Here is a 14,870-nt window from a genome sequence, read left to right as displayed (position 1 = left end):
TTCTTTTCTAACGTCTTCTTGTGTTGATAAAAGTCCACAATTATTCGAATTGGATAAGATTTGATACGTTGCTTGTGTATAGGCTACATAAACAGCATTTTTGCTGTAAATCACATTTTTTGTCATTCTTTGTTCCTGCTGAAAATAGCCGATCTACAAGCTCTCTTGCCTCAAGTTTGAAATGTGTAACTGTACCATTGTTAATTTGTTACCATCATGACATTTTAAATGACTGAGGTGTAGAAGGGAGATGAGCTTGTAGATCTGCTATTTTTCAACAGCTAACAGCTTTTAAAATAATGTTTAAAACCTATGAGGCGACACAGATGCGTCCTCAGGTCTAAATAGGTTAAGGCAGTGGTTCTCACAGCCATCAAAACGTTATCCCACATTTCACAGCAGTGATGGTAGGTATAGGCCTATTTCAGAATGCCTGAATTTACACTTGGTTGCATGGTAAATAGTCGATCTACAAGCTCACGTGTTGTGAGCCCTATACAAATGCAATCCATATCAATTTTGTATTTGATTTTGTTCAAATTACAGATGAGGAGGTCACGTGGAGATGATGGTGATGGATAAATAAAATGGATAATAAAAATGGTAAGAACATTTTCACATTTTGTCACATGTCACATTTTAGCACAGGAATAGAAATTAGAAAATGGCTGGGTTTTACCCACAGGGCAACTGTTAAGTCATGGATCACAAGCCAGAGAAATGATTAAGGTGAAAATAATTTATTTAATTAATTCTGTGATTTCAGACGAACTTTCGCTGGAGGAAGACCTATCGACTTCAAATGCAACCTCTGCTCTACCACCAGTCGGGTTTCCCTGACCCTCTACTATATGCAACATCCAGACCTCAAGGAACGCACCCAGCTTTCCGTGCTCGGACATACAGACACGGGGACATACACACATTGCTACGCTCAGAAACTCCTGACTCCACTCAGAAGAGAATTGGTGAGCCGGAGACGTTGGACAGGGTGCATTTTGGAACTTCTGCTGGCGGCCACCACCAGTCAGGCTTCATAAAGGAAGGAAACGGACAGGCATGGCAGGCAGCTCATCAAACAGTGGTCCGTGGCTCAAATGCTGAATAACTTTGGCATGAAAAGGGTTCAAACCCACCGCTATAGGGTTTTCCAAATGGACTCTTGAATGTATGCTGCACTATTTCTTTCTCAAAAGGTGAATCTCGATTGTGTGTTCTGTTTATTGCTGTGTAACTGTTATTGCAACATTACTGGGCCTACATAACTAACTCCACACAGAATAGACTTGGTGTTTTATAGAAATTAAACTTGAGAACTGATTCCACAAAATGTCTTCTAAATCCTTGCAGTTTTTAGTTAAAACGTTCACTGTGTTTGGGCCACATTTTCACGATTTTTCAAAAATAGCAAATCTACAAGCTCGTGAGCCAACAATGATGGTTAAAGTGTTTGAATGGTATGACTGTTTTCTTGTATTCTAAAGTTGGTTGTTTACATGTGCCTAAATTATTTCATTGTAACCTTTTTTTTTCCTAATAAAGAAACAAAATTAAGTATACATTTGCTGCTTTATTATGTTTCTATAAATATGTGGGAGGGAGGTGAGCATGGGGGAGGAGGGGTGCGGGGTCGCAATATATATGGGGGGGGGTGGTGTCATAAGACAGCTCCACGCTGTCCTGCTGCTGCCTTCGGTAGCTGACGTTCGAGGCGCGGCAGAGTAGCGGGGCGCCGGCTACACGCGCGTCGGCGCGCACGGCACACGCTGATCAAGAACGACGCGGCCACATCGTGCGACGCGCCCGGCGGAGGACACGATCGGCGGCGCGCGGCGACCGCCTCCCGCAGGCGGCGCGCCATGACTTGCTAGCTGGGGTGTTGCCAAATAAGCGATTAGTAAGTAATTTAATTTAATTTAATTTATAAGCGATTTGGGGATTAGTTTTGTAGATTGAAAAAATATTGGGGGTCCTTTGCTCTTGGCATGAAAATGTTTGAGAACCACTGCTCTAAAACAATATTAGACAAAGTTTGAGCCACAAACACATTGCTCTCTCTCTTCTCCTTTTGTATTAATTAAATAGGCCTATTCATTATTCTGCTTATAGAGAAGTAGCCTATGTTAGTTTGTTTTATGGAAACAGTTGTTTGTGTTGAATGTGCTAATTGCACAGAATTATTCAAAAGAGAGAAAATGGGCAAGCCATAAAAAAAAATGCACATTGCACTTGTCTTTTCATACGTCATGTGGAAAAAAGGTAAATAAAAAAAGTAACATTAATGTTGTCAAACCTGATCTCTACAATACAGCGTTTTCTTTCAGTTCATCATTGAATTTAGAGCAAAAAAGGTTTTGCGATTAATTGCCTGACAGCACTAACATTGAGCTTTTTGTTAAACATTTGACCTCTTTTATATCATTTTGGAACCGAAATAGGGAACCGTTAAGAACCGGAATCGATAAGCAGAACCGGAATCGGTACCGGACTCGAAAAAGTCTTAACGGTACCCATCCCTAATTCTAGCTGATCTTGAGGCCTACAAAAACGGGGGGAAATAAGCTCAGAAGATCAGAATTTGTGTCCTCATTACAGTATAAATGTATGGAAGTCAGGTATGTCACACAATTCAATTCAATTCAAAGGGCTTTATTGGCATGAGAAAACAACATTGCCAAAGCAGAAAGAACACTACAACAATACAGCAATATAATCAAAACAAAAACGATGTACTTTGAAGGTCAGAATCTTCAATAGATCAACTTCTATGTATCACTCGATGCAGGAATATACACAATGATTAGTCTTGAGGGTGGTTGTGTTACATTTGAATTCAATTCAATTCAGGCAACAAAGAAGAATTGTAAGGGGTAGGTAGGCGATAGGAAGGAAGGGAAGAAAATGAGTGAACAGTAAGATGACTAAAATGTATTTTTTTATCTTCACATAAATAAATTTGCCCTGGCCAGTTTGTGGTCTTTTTGTTATTTATTTAAATAAAACCTCCGTAAAGCTATGATCTAGAGTAAGTACAAGAGGTAGTCTGACTCACTCTCGATTGTAGCTTTAAGTGATTGAACTATACTATCTAAAAAATATATAATTTCCCAAAGTGGTAAAATGAACTCCATCACGCAGAAATTGGCCAGGGCAATCAAACTTTATGTGAGGATGAGCAACAATGCTCCCACCTAATTCCCTAACAAAAGTAGCCATCTTACTGTTCACCCATTTTCTGGCCTTGTTGATCCTCCCAGGACTTGCAGCACCTCGCCACTGGCATCTCTGGGTGAGCTCAGAGAAGATGATCTTCATCCGTGGGAAGGTGGTGTGGAGGTGCTGCTGGTCCTTCTTCCTCTCATTTAAGAGGTCAATGCTCTTCACCTTCGCCAGGTCATTACCACCACAGTGCACCTTCGCCAGGTCATTACCACCACAGTGCACTAAGAGGACATGTGGGGCTCTTCCTCCTTTCAGCGACTGGTAGAAAAAAGGGACCAATTTCTCCCATCTCAGGCCACCCCATCCAAACCAGGAGACCTGGGCATTGAGTCCAAGATTGGACCCCATGGTCTGCCTGGCTCGCTCTTCCCCACGCCGGATATAGCTGCTTCCAATGATCCATATATCTGTGTGTTCATTACAAAAAATTACAAAATACAAAATTAGATAAGTAAGACTTGTTCATTAGGCTACATAAACTGTCCATGGTTATTGTAGTTACTAGTTCACATTTGTATAGTTATTTTGTATTTAATTATATTTTCAACCCTTAAATCAATGAGAGTTTAGACTTGCCCTGAGGTCTTTCCAGATGTGCAGCAGCACTGTTTGCAGCAGCAACAACAGCAGCAGCAGCAGCGGTAGCCATCTCTGATTCTAAAAGACATAAAAGCACAGAATATGACATTATGTCTCCCACCTGTACTGCTCTACAAGGCCGAGTACGTAGGCTACTACGTTTTTGGACACATCGACTTATTTGTGTATCCTGAAAGTCAAATTATTTGTGTATCCTGAAAGTCAAATTATATATAATTCTTATAGTCTATACCCAAAGAATATGTTAGCATATGAAATTAGTGTAGGCCTAATATCATGCCAATATCTCATTTGGCAGAAGTTGAAACACAAACTGTTATAAACTGTTTTAAATGTTTCAGTTAAAAGAAAATGACTGCACTTTGGTACGTGCGAGGCAGTGCTCATATAGGATTTGTGAAACATCATCCATTTTTCCAGATATTAATTAATCTGAATATAAGTTACACCTGTTTTTAACTTCGGATATGTGCAGCAAACGGCATTTATGATTTATGACATCCAAACTCCAAATTGAACATTGTATCATTTAGGCCTATAAGGAAAATATATTTATTCAGTCGTCTAATCCTAAAGTTTATACAGCTGTAGGTAGAATATGTCTTTTAATACAACAATTGTGTTTGCTGTCATGTTCTTTCTTATAGCTCAGACTCTGCATGCACTCTGTCAAATGTGGATTTAAATTTCTCAAATTATCCTTAAAAAGCAGTTTCTTTGTTTCTTCGTGGGATGTAGGCAGTAGGCTATATAATCAAGTTGAAATAGAAGATCTGAACCTACCGTAGCCTACCGTTTATCACCAAAATCCCTTAAATTGGTGCAAAGTTCTGCTTTCGTCTCGATCCTTTGACCACCGACAAGGCGACAATCATGCATGTACTGTGTTGAAGCCAGCTATATGCAGATGCATCTGTAGTCTCGGGTCACTGTGACCAACACTGTGACATTTAATGTTTGTCAACATTATAGGAAAAATGCTCCTTTCCCACGGAGGAGCAGGGTACGGGGGGAAGGTGTGTTTGTGTGGCGGGGCGGTTAAATAAAATACTTTTCACAGGAAACACAGTAAGATTAATTAAAGTGCACTATTTAAAGTGCGGTGTGCATATATTGTGAGACTTATTTAAAGTTAAAAAGGTAGCCAACTACGCCACTTGCTTTTTGGCGAGGTGCAAGCCCTCTTAAAACAATAAAAGGACACCCAGGTTCGAGTTAAAAACCAGTTAAAAAGAGCATATAAGTTAAGTTAAAGGAAAAACTGTTAAAAGACTGAATTCGAGGCAGGATGTCGGAATGGAATTACAACGTACTTTTTATTGAATTAGACAAGGGGGGCACGCTAAAATGGCCAGTAGAAAAATACAATATTAAAAACGCCCTAAGTCTAAAATCCCTATACCAATCCTAACTAACTAAACTAAATTCTAAAAATAAACACTTAACCAAAATAAACAAAACCAAACAACTTTAAAATATGGTTCCCCACAATGTGCAAACTGCAATATACTGTGTCTGTGCAATCTACAATTGTGCAAAATGCAGGAGGAGGTGCGGGGCTGCGGGGACAGTCACGATCCAAAACGGTTTGTAATTAGTTCATCGGTGTCTTTCACTCTTCTGGCCGCTGAAACACACAAGAGGACTGGACACAGTTCATCTGATTCACAAAGTCCTACGGCTATAAAGATGGGAGTGACAGGTCGGTCTATCGTGAGTCGGCAATACTACGTGTATGGGTACTTACGGGCCAGCCCAGGTGTCACCCTGAGCCCTTCCGTTATCGGCGTGTAGTATTGCGACCTCGCTGTTCTCTCTCCGTCTCCGTCTCTGATGATCCAACTCCCGATCTCACTGTATCAAGACAGGTCACAGTCGAGCTCCTCTGCTTGTCTCGAACATCTGCTGTGGAACCCGATCCCTTACGTTTACAACCGATTCGCAACCGTCTCCCGTCTAGCACACCTCGCTCTCTGCTCCTCTCCTGTTTCGTCTCTCTCACAAACATTTGTTTGTTCCGCCGTTTCCCAAGGGACCCTCCCCTGACTGTACTCGGCTCCTCATTGGCCGAGAGCTCTCCTCCCGTCCCAGTTGATTGCTGCCTAAATTACATAGCCGCTGTCCATCATTAAACAGTCCTGGGTGCAGTGGCAGAAAAACAATTACTATAGAAACACACAAGTATAAAAAAGTAAACAAATCATGCGCAAAAAGAATCAACTCAAAACATTGTAGCAAAATCACTCAAATATAACACAGCAAAATAATACACAGCAAAATACACAGCAACCAAGGAAATAACAATAAGAAAGGAAAAGTAAGTTTTCTGCCTGCTGACATCTGTGTGACTCTGTGCTTAGTGCTACGAACGTCTTTTGGACTGATGCGACTCAGTTTGGAGCTCCCGACAAGAAGACAAGATGCAGAGTTGTATCGCTTTTGACTGCCAGAGTAGTAGATATATCCCGCGAGGCCGGCGAGGGTCGAAGAAGACCGTGTCTTTTTACAGGTAGGCCTATCTTAAAATGTGCGTGTGACTGTTAGGCACCCGACAATCATAATGTAGCCAATAGTTTAATCGCTGTTTTACAGAAAGGCCGCTGTGAATTGTGTTATTTGAAATTTCGCCTAAACTTTAATCTATATTCTGCTTGCCATGAGGATGACAGGCCCAGGGTGAGGGGTCTGCAACCTTTTCGACATGATAAAAGTGCAAGTGCCTTGTCTTTATTTTATTGATGGATCGCCGTGCCATATCGACATTATGACACCACATCCAAATTATATATTTCCATCCGATTTTGATTGTTCATACACAGCAACCTTTCTCTTCTTCTTTAGAAACATTTTCTTTCACATCAGCATGTATGATTTTTTTACTCAATTATTTCCAGTCAGAGTTCAATGAATGCGAGTTTAAATTATTGTAGAATTATGTGAAGGATCTCATTTGCATACAGATGTGAGTGGACTTAATTAAACTGTAAACCTTTTTTATTTTTTTATTTTTATCCCACAATTTTGTAACCCAGTTTTCTTTTCACCCAGTGCCAATTATCTAATGTAATCCTGGGCGCTACACTTCCTCTGCCAACCTGGGGGGGGCAGCGGACTGACCTCATGCCTCCTTCTATGCATGAGGAGTCCAAGCTGCTTCTTTTCACCTGGCAGAGGGGAATTTCCCCGGCCGGACGTAGCGAGTGGAAGGGACACGTTATTCCGACCAGTTCCTTTCCCCTCCATCAGGCGCCCCGGCTGGCCAGGGGGCGAGATTTTTTTTCCTAGGATGAAATGCGGATTCGAGCACTGTGATTGGTTGTCAGTGGAGTAGGAAGCGCTGGGCTGTGTTTATGCCTACTAGTACTCTTAACTCTAACCCTAACCCTAACTCTAACCCTAACCCTAACCCTAACCTAACTCTAACCCTAACCCTAACCCTAACCTAACAAAAACAGCCTTTTTAAAAGGCTTCCAAAACAATACATTGCATTTCATTTCTGTCAATTATCAGACACATATTTTAATTTGATTTTACTTTTATTTAAGGTCAGTTTAGTTCCAGTTCAATAGGGTAAGAAACATGGGGTTGGTGTGAGTGTCTTCTAGGTGAAAGAGCATGCCACTGATTGAGAACATTATTTCCAACTGTGCTGATTAGTAGTGATGGGCCAATGAAGCTTTTATGAACCTCTGAACCACTTGAACCAATCGGTTCAAAAATGGGTTAAGCTTCGAAGCTTCAGTGAATAGTGACATCTGCTGGCGAAATGTTAGACTGCAGTCTATTAGGCTGGCCTTAGAGTAGAGGCTTTTAGACAGGTTTGTGTATAGGCTGTACACAGACTGAATATCTTGTTCATGCAAATAAAGAATGATGTGTATTGTGTCATTATATAAATAAAATATCCAAAGACTGAATATCTTGTTCTTTATACAAATAAAGATTGATGTGTATTGTGTCATTATATAAATAAAATATACAAAGACTGAATATCTTGTTCTTTATACAAATAAAGTTGATGTGTATTGTGCTATGGCAAAGTGTGCATGGGAAACAGGATGTGGTGGGGGGAAAAATTGCATAGGGTATGCTTGTGTAAGTCAAAGATTTTTATTTAGAAAATTTATTTTCTCAACATTTTTTGGCTTTAGCCGGTTTCTTTTTTTTACTGACAACTTCTCCACATTTTGAGAAGACACGTTCACTGGGTACTGATGTGGCTGGCGTGGACAGAAATTTCATTGCCAGTACATACAAGTTTGGATAGACAAGTTTATGGTCAGCCCAGTAATTCATCGGGTCTTCTTTTCTTTCCAGTGGTGGATCTGTCATGTATCGCTGCACCTCCACTGTTGCATCTGCTGTGATGTTCCTGGACATCCTTGCTTCAGAAGCATCCCGGTCCATAAGTGCCCACAGGCCATCATCTGAAAGACAAAACACAACAGTAATTAGTACTAATTACTGACTGAAAGTTTACAATTTTATCAATACCTATTCATGAGTCTGCTAATACAGTTGAATTGAATATTACCTGTGGCGGCATCTGCTGTTTGTGTAGATGGCCGTTCTGGTGGTGATGCACTTATGACAGATGCACATTCTCCAATCAGTCTTTTGACTTGGCTCTGGGCACGACCCTGACTAATGAACCCTAGGCATTTGAACCTAGGGTCCAGCAGTGTCGCAAGGCTCATTTGTGTCTGGGTCTCCAGGCCTTCAAACTTGCTTTTTCACAGGTTCATCAGGTTATCTCCCAGTGGTTTTGCTGTGGCATGCGGCTGAGCCGAGCTGGTGATTTGATACAGATTGTGAAGCAACATTTTTACCATTGGGATGACCATTGATCCGGAGACTCTCTTTTCTGTCGACAGTTCAACTGTTGCCATATAAAATGGGCGAAGGACTGTTATGCATGCAGCCATGCTTTCGTAATCCTCCGAGGACAGCGGCGGCACATCATTTGTGATCGTGGAAAGAGTGGCCCCCACTGCCTGCCTCTCATCATACAGACGCTGGAACATGAGGTAGGTGCTGTTCCAGCGAGTGTCCACCTCCTGCATCAGCTTCAGGACTGGCTTTTTATTGGTCTTCTGCACTAGTTCCAGCATCTCCTTAGCTCTAGTGCTGGTCTTAAAGTAGGTCACAACTTTTCGTGACCTGGTGCGCAGGTCTTCCAGGCCAGGCGTTGACACTAGTGCCTTCTTAACAACTAAGTTCAGCCCATGTGCAAAGCAAATTGAATTCCGTTTTGCTAACAGTCTGACAGCTGCAACCATGTTAGCCCCTGCATCTGTCACAATGGCTGCCACCTTATCATAGATGCCCCATTCCACCATGAGAATCCTGAACTCACTGGCGATATTCTCAGCAGTATGGGCTGCTGGGAAAGGCACCACTGCCAAAACCACTGTGGCCAGTTTAGCAGAGTCATCCACATAATGGGCTGTCACTGCCAGATATGCATCCATATTCATGGAGGTCCACATATCACTGGTCAGGCTCACAGCCGCTACGCTCTCCATCACAGCCGTGGCCTTGGCCTTCTCCTCCTCAAACATGGTCAAAATCATCTGCTTCAGAGTCTTTCTGGATGGAAGAATATATGTGGGATCAAGCTTTCCCACAAGCTTCTTGAATCCAGAGTCCTCCACGATGGAAAAAGGCTGGCAGTCTTTCACCACCATGTACACAAGAGCCTCATCCAGCTCTTGCTTCCGGTTAGTTACTAAGACAGACAGAAATATATACATTAGGCCTACAATATGTAAGATTTATCAGACATTTCATTTAAATGAAGCAGGGCTTGTGTCATGGAATATAGTCAATGTATAAGTGCAGTGTGATAAATCAATTATAATATAATAGCCTACCTCGACTACCCTCGGCCTCCTGGTGAACAGGAACTCCATGATTCGCATGCTTCGTAGTGAAGTGCCTCACCATGCCGGACGTATTCCCATGATACGCCAGCTGCTGTGCACACACCAAGCACTGAACTTTAAGAGAAAGGCATAAGGCATTTGATAAAAATTAAACCCAATCCAATACTGGCTGTTCATCATTTAACAACTTTACTTCTATGCTTGCATATAGCTCTGCTGTCAGGAAATGAAAAATAAACATGCAGGAAATTAAGAAAACCTTATTTTTTTTAAACACACGGACCAGACTTAAAGGGTGTTCAATAGCACTGATTCATGCAAAAAGTAATAATCTAAAACTAAAAAAATGAAGCTAGATGGTTTCCTCCAAACAGCAAAGATATTAAACAGCCATTATGAGTTGTAATAACACACTAGCCTACCTTCCCCGGAGAGATAATATCGAAATGTTGCCACATCTCAGATCGAGCAGAAGCTGGCTTCTTCCTCGCTGGCTCCATGACGACGATCGACGATCAATACAACAAGCAAACGCAATGTAATAATGATCATATAACAACAACTCAACAACAACTACTATGCAAACGCCTACTACTGCAACCCACATATTGTGCATTGTTTGAGACGGTTATAAAGACGGGAAGGCGCTAAAAACCAAACTGTCTCAACCTGTCAGAATCGAGAGGTGGGCTCAGCTGGCACAGGTGGGTGGCACCGGGTGGCATGGCACCCATCAGGTGATTCATTCACAGAACGAACCGGTATGAGGTGGGCGTGAACCCGTGAACCAGTCTGCTGATTCAGTGGGAGGAATGAAGCAGTTACTGGTTCGGACGTCATGGTCACGTGATTTTTTCCCCCAGTGAAGCAAGCTCCGAAGCACTGGTTCATATGCAAATTAAGTTCCGTATCGGAGCGTGTGTCGACGCTTCAGCACCAGACGCCCATCACTACTGATTAGCAAGATCCCCTGCAGCCTGTTGTAGCCTCTGAGTGTGCTCTGTGCTGTGTGTGTTCACTGAACACTGTTCAGTTCTGCTTGGAGAGTCACCAAGTAAAGACCTGTTTGAATGCTCTCCAAGTGTGGTTATTTTAAATAACCACACTTATTTAGAGTCCCAGAATATTACAGAGTGTCTGTTATTTGTTCAGAGGGAAGTGGGGACATGAGGTGTCCAGCAGATTCTCTGCAAAAACAAACAGTGCAGAGGTGTACAACAATTTCCTTAACCCATTCTGACCGGGAACCCATTTTGGTGTTAGCATCATGTTATGCTTTAGCTATTGAAAAATAGCAGATCTACAAGCTCATAGCGCGCCACCGAGTGGCGCGCTACGAGCTTGTAGGTCTGCTATTTTTGAAAAATCGAAGAACGACTGACATTTTTAGAATCTGATCTCAGGTCAGAATGGGTTCATCAGACCAGTGTGTGTCCATGTGAAAACCTCGTATGAATCTGATCTCAGGTCAGAATGGGTTAAGTTAGTTAAAGAATTTGGGGAATTGGATGGGATGCCTTTAAAGGTTGATTTCAAAGGTTGTGTGGTACAGTTCAAGCTTTTGAAGAAAATAAAGCCAAATGGGACAAGTCATGCCACCTGCAATTTTCCTTCTCAAAATTGGAGAAACTGCGTCAGAATGTGTTGAAGACTTGCGGCAATCCATGTAAAATGATGAGTGCCTGTTTTGCTCTCTAAAGACAGGTAAACTTCGTCATTATGAAAAGATGGAGTTTGACGACTAATTGCAATGGAAGCAAAATACCATATTGAATGTCTTCTTAAATATAAAAACAAGTACAGGAGTGTCCAAAGGTCTGAGAAAATCACTGATTCAATTGAAACTGAACAATGTGCTGAAGCATTGGTCTTTGCTGAATTGGTGCTGTCATACATAGAAATTTGAAAGCAATGTGGAAGAGGGGACACAAATGTTCAAACTAACAGAATTGCATTGTTTCTATGAAAGCCGGCTAAGTCACCTCGATATAAATAAAACAAAACAATCAACAAAACCAGACTTAAATCACACATTTTGGGTCATTTTCATGGATTCATCAAGACCAACGTTCATTTTTAATGATGGAAGGCCATGCTGAAAGAAAGCACAAAGGATAACTATGATAAAGAGGCTCTCACAATGATAAAATTAGTCAAATCAATTCACAATGATGTATTTGACTATACCAGGTTTAAATGTGATGGTCACTTCCCACAGAAGTGTCAGAACGATTCCATCCCACCAAGCTTGAAGGTGCTGGTGTAGTGTAATTTGTAGAACACACACAAAACATACTTACTCCAATTAATTATTGGTTGCTGTTTAAGACATAAAAGCACAGTATTGAGAGGGTCCCATACTGGCTGGTCTATGCTATGGTCAGTAATGTGAGAACTGAATAACAAGATGATTCATACCAGCTGGTTCAGAGTGGACAGTGTGTAGCGCACACACAATCTGCCACGCCATACAGAGGCATGCGTAGGCACACGCACACTAGACATATGTTGAGAAAGGCCAAGAGCTGTGAGAGGCCCCTCACTATGAGGTCAGAGCCCTATAGTGTGGAGTCTCCTGCTGAGCACACACACACACATCTTGTGAGCGCATGAACGTACACATACACACGCATGCACAGGAACAACAGGGCTGTAATTCTATTGGCTGAAATCTAAAAGTGCGATAACAACTTTGGACAGGAAAGTGATTCTATTGGTTACTTAGAAGCCCAAATCATGGAACATATATACTTGAACTAAAAGAGTGCTAGTGGTGTGTTTTTGGGGTGCTGAAGAAGCAGGGCTAGGAGAGCTAGAAGGAAGGAGAGTGCTTTTTAGTCATGCCTTAGGAGTGAGAATTTGGAGAGTAGGCTGTAGTGGAACCTGAGTGCTCATGTCATGTATTCTCCCATGTCCCCATCCCTTGTGCTACAATAAATATACTATGTTAAAACCTTGAACCACGGGTCTTCATCCAATCCGACGGACAGTGCGTCCCATCTCATCATTTATCCTACATTAATGGCGTCCAACGTTGTGGGATGCGAATTGCCCCCAACGACGACTTTTGTGACAGGTGAGTGTGATTTTTTTACATTAATCCACACTCACCCGTCCGGTCGTTCCGTTGTTATGGGGGACATCGCAACAGACCCAACAAATCCACTTACTGGATGGGACAGGGCCCGTTGGATTGGTTGGGCCTGCAAGGAGTAGTATTGTGTTCAGTATTTTTTTTATGAAGGTTTATGAATTTTTTCATTTTTTGATATTTTTGTTTTTGTGTCAGACGAAATTGATTTGACTGTGTACTCTGCTAGTGGATAGCAGACGGAAATTTATTTTACTTTGTTTGTGCGCACACTCGCACAAACATACTGTGCTGGTAGACTGGTCTTTGCTTTGTCAAAAGTGACGAAGTGACGGCATGTTCATGTGGATTTCCAAAGGGGGTCCGGGTGATTTGGTTCATGGTTCCTGAGATGTTGGTTTTCATGTGGATCTAGAGAAGAGAAGTCCATGTGATATGGTTCATTGTCTGTGACGATGTATGTTGTCTCTATTATTTAGCTATAATTTGGCCTGCCTGAAACATGGAATGAAAAAATGAAATGGAGACAAGGATATGAACCCTGCCTCCACACTGTGATGGAGGCTATTTTTTCCTGTGCCTGTGAGATGGCAGTGACAGTCTGAATTACTTTGGGTATGGCTTCATCAGAAAAATGGCAGAAACGGATCAACTCTGTCATAGATGAATACAGCCTTGTGTTGCGATTAAATAGTGGACCCGGGGGAGGGTAAGGAGACTGACTTAAAGAGTTGACTGAATTAATTGACTTAAAGAGTTGACTGAATTAAAGAGTTGACTGAATTAAAGAATTGACTGAGTTGGGGAATTGACTGAGTTGGAGAATTGACTGAATTAAAGAATTGACTGAATTAAATATTTGACTGAATATGTGGTGCCTGTCTTTAATGCAGTCGCTGGTTCTGGGATTGAAACTGTGTGGGGTATTTGTTTGTTTTATTTTATATTTGGCATTTCTCCTCTCGGAGGGAGAGAGTGGGGATAGAAAAAGGTGGGGGCTGTTGGATGGGATCTTCCCCCCCCAACTTGTCCGCCCTTGCAAGGGGGGCGAGGCTGGGGGGAGGGGGGTGCTCGACGTGTGTGTTTCTTGGAGGAACGGAGTGAAATGAAAGTTGTTTTTGCCTTTGGCCGGTGGGATCTTTCCCCCCCCAACTTGTCCGCCCTTGCAAGGGGGGCGAGGCTGGGGGGAGGGGGGTGCTCAGCGTCAATTGGCTACTCATGTGTGATTTTTTTGAGGAGCGGGGTAAAAAGAGTAAAAGTTTCTACGGGAGATGAGATTGGCCGCTGGGGTTTGTTTAGAACATGTGACACAGGCCAGCACTTTGGTCCTCAACTCGATTTTTACAGATTACAGATTATTACAGATTATTAAAGTACAGAATGTAAGCTTTCATATGATGTATCATTCAATGAAATTGGACAATAATTGAAGGAGGTATGACCATCTAAAACTTGTTGAAACAGATAACAGATACAGATGCAAAGTAGAGAAATTTCCCTTCAAAGATTCTTCAGATTTTAGCACCTCTGGAATGGGTGTGACAATAGATGCTTGTCCACACCCCTAATGTCTTGCATAATCACTCCCCCACCCACTAACCACTCCCCCACTAGGTTACCTGTCAATGACAGTTGAGTGGACACACTGTTTTACTTGAGTTAAAGTAAAGCAATGTAGGACTAAGTTGTTTAGTGTATGTTTTGTAATAATACAATCTAAAAAGTAGTAGGCTAACTGAGTTTTCAATGGATATAGGCTATGTAGTTTTAGACCAATGCTTTTACATTGTGTTGTAAATAGCTGCAGTAGGCTACACCATTTTATATACTTTAAGCAATCAAAGTCAGACAATTGACCCAGTATTTTAGATAAATAAAACCGACGCATCAGGCTATGATGCGTTGTGCGCTTGTAGATTTGCTATTTTTAATAAACATCCGTTCACATGCCTGGTTTCTATTTAGTGTGCAAGGCTTACATCCGGTCTAAAGCCCACCCACTGTATGTGCTGATTTCCATACACAATCCGTATCCTCCCCTCACCGGATGTTGAATTAACAGTACTAACGG

This window comes from Protomyctophum bolini (assembly GCF_963924005.1).
Source record: "Protomyctophum bolini genome assembly, chromosome: 20".
In the NCBI taxonomy this organism is placed as follows: domain Eukaryota; kingdom Metazoa; phylum Chordata; class Actinopteri; order Myctophiformes; family Myctophidae; genus Protomyctophum; species Protomyctophum bolini.
Note: the sequence above shows the minus strand (reverse complement) of the source record.